The 2,660-nt window shown below is 43.7% G+C and overlaps 1 pseudogene; it reads left to right on the top strand.

The window, feature by feature from the left end:
• The first annotated feature begins 316 nt into the window (after positions 1–316).
• On the top strand, positions 317–689 carry LOC128836686 (histone H2B 8-like; annotated as a pseudogene).
• Positions 690–2,660: the final 1,971 nt, after the last annotated feature.

Below are 2,660 nucleotides of genomic sequence, written 5' to 3'. Positions count from 1 at the left end.
GGGTGTTGCCTTGTTATGCTGGCCTCTGAGTGCCAGTCTTTCCCCAAACAGTCCATTAACTCAGTTGCTTCCTTTATAGGGAGGAGAGCAGCCTTTTCACCCTGCTGCAGCTCATCTCTCCTCTTTCCTCCCTCTCTCTCACAAGAAGAGGGGTTTTTAAAGGTCACAGGCAGCCCTTAATTGAACTCAGATGTCCCTAGTTGACCAGAGGTAACCTCTTTTCAGCTCATGGGGAGAAGGACCTTTACCTTTCTAGGGCTGATATATGTGCCTTCCTGCACTGTTCCTGTTTTGTGCTGTGAGATTAGCTATTGAGATGCCTGAGCCGGCGAAATCTGTTCCTGCGCCCAAGAAGGGATCCAAGAAAGCGGTGACCAAGGGGATAAGAAGTGCAGCAAGACCAGGAAGGAGAGTTACTCCATTTATGTCTCCAAGGTGCTGAAGCAGGTTCACCCCGACACTGGCATCTCTTCTAAGGCCATGGGCATCATGAATTCCTTTGTCAATGACATCTTCAAGCGCACTGCTGGGGAAGTGTCCTGCCTGGCACATTATAACAAGTGCTCCATCATCACATCTCGGGAGATCCAGACCGGACCACTGTGCGCCTGCTGCTGCCCAGGGAGTTGGCTAAGCAGGCTGTGTCTCAGGGTAGCAAGGCTGTGACCAAGTAGACCAGCTCCAAGTAACCCGTCTCTGTGCTCCCCAAGATACATCAATTTAAAAACCCCACTCTCTACCACTTGTCCGGTCTGACTTTAGAAAGACAAGGTGGGTGAGGTAATATCGTTTATTTGCTCAACTTCTGTTGGTGAGAGAGAGAAGCTTTTGAGCTTACACGGAGGGCTTCTTCAGGTCTGGGAAACTAACTCAGAGTGTCAGTGCTAAATGCAAAGTTTGTGTAAGCTCGAATGCTTGTCTCTCTCACCAACAGAAAGATATTACTTCATCCACCTTGTCTCTGGGACCAACACCGCTACAACAACACTGCATATGGTCTGACTTTGTCACACTCGTTCAATTTCTGTCAAGGGAATAGGGGATGTGATCTTTATTAGAGTGACTGCATCCAAAACAGCCTTTTAATATATATTCCAAAATGGGTTGCTTTGATAATGGTAACCTTAGGTGAAATGCTGTAATAAAGCCAGGCAGACACACCAGGGTACTTCAATGAAATAAAAGACTAGAAGGAAAAGATGTGTTTTCCACAGATTCCTTTTCTACTAGGGCATTCACACTTCAGGTAAAATATTCAATTAAATTGTACTTTAAACATGGCTCAAACTTGACTGAATTCCTTGTTTCTTGTCAAGGCAGAAAAAGGGGTCCTCGGTTGAGTCAGTCTGCCAGACAGATTGCAAATACACCTCTACCTCAATATAACGCTGTCCTCGGGAGCCAAAAAATCTTACCGCGTTATAGGTGAAACTGCGTTATATCGAACTTGCTTTGATCCGCTGGAGTGCGCAGCCTCGCCCCCCCGGAGCACTGCTTTACAGCATTATTTCAGAATTCGTGTTATATCGGGTCGCATTATATCGGGGTAGAGGTGTACATACAAAATGATGGGGTCTAAATGACCTGTTAGCACTCAAGGAAGAGATCTTGGAGTCATCATGGATAGTTCTCTGAAAACATCTGCTCAATGTGCACTCGCAGTCAAAAAAGCAAACAGAAAGTTAGGAACCATTAGGGAAGGGATAGATAATAAGACAGAAAATATCATAATGCCACTATATAAAGCCATGGTACATCCATGCCTTGAATACTGTGTGCAGTTCTGGTTGCCTCAGATTTTATATATATTATTTGTATTATATATTATATATAAAATCAGAAAAAAGTACAGAGAAGGTCAACAAAAATGATTAAGGTATTTAGGGTGACCAGATAGCAAGTGTGAAAAATCAGGACAGGGGGTGGGAGGTAATAGGTGTCTATATAAGAAAAAGCCCCGAATATCGGGACTGTCCCTATAAAATTGGGACATCCAGTCACCTTAGAGGTATTGAACAGCTTCCACGAGGAGAGAGAAAAAAGACTGGGACTGTTCAACTTGGAAAAGAGATGATTGAGGAGGGATATGAGAGATGTCTATAAAATCATGACTGGTGTGGAGAAAGTGAATAAGGAAGTGTTATTTACCCCTTCACATAACACAAGAACCAGAGGTCACCTAGAAAACTGGAGTAATAGAATAGGGATGAAATTTAATAGTTCAAAGTGCAAGGTCATGCACTTAGGGACTAACAAAAAGCATTTTTGCTATAAACTGGGGACTTATCAGTTGGAAGTAACAGTGGAAGAGAAAGACCTGGGTGTATTGGTTAATCACATGATGACTATGAGCTGCCAATGTGATGCAGCTGTGAAAAAGGCTAATGCAGTCCTAGGACGCATCAGGCGAGGTATTTCCAGTAGAGATAGGGAAGTGTTAGTGCCATTATTCAAGGCACTGGTTAGACCTCATCTGGAATACTGTGTGCTGTTCTGATCTCCCATGTTTAAGAAAGCTGAATTCAAACTGGAACAGATGCAGAGAAGGGTTACTAGGATGATCCGAGGAATGGAAAACTTACCTTATGAGAGGAGACTCAAAGAGCTTGGCTTGTTTAGAAGGCTGAGAGGAGATAGGATTGCTTTCTATAAATACCTCA

Source organism: Malaclemys terrapin, chromosome 4 (genome assembly GCF_027887155.1).
Source record: "Malaclemys terrapin pileata isolate rMalTer1 chromosome 4, rMalTer1.hap1, whole genome shotgun sequence".
NCBI classification, from domain to species: domain Eukaryota; kingdom Metazoa; phylum Chordata; order Testudines; family Emydidae; genus Malaclemys; species Malaclemys terrapin.
Note: the sequence above shows the minus strand (reverse complement) of the source record. Positions and strands in the feature narration are given on the sequence as shown.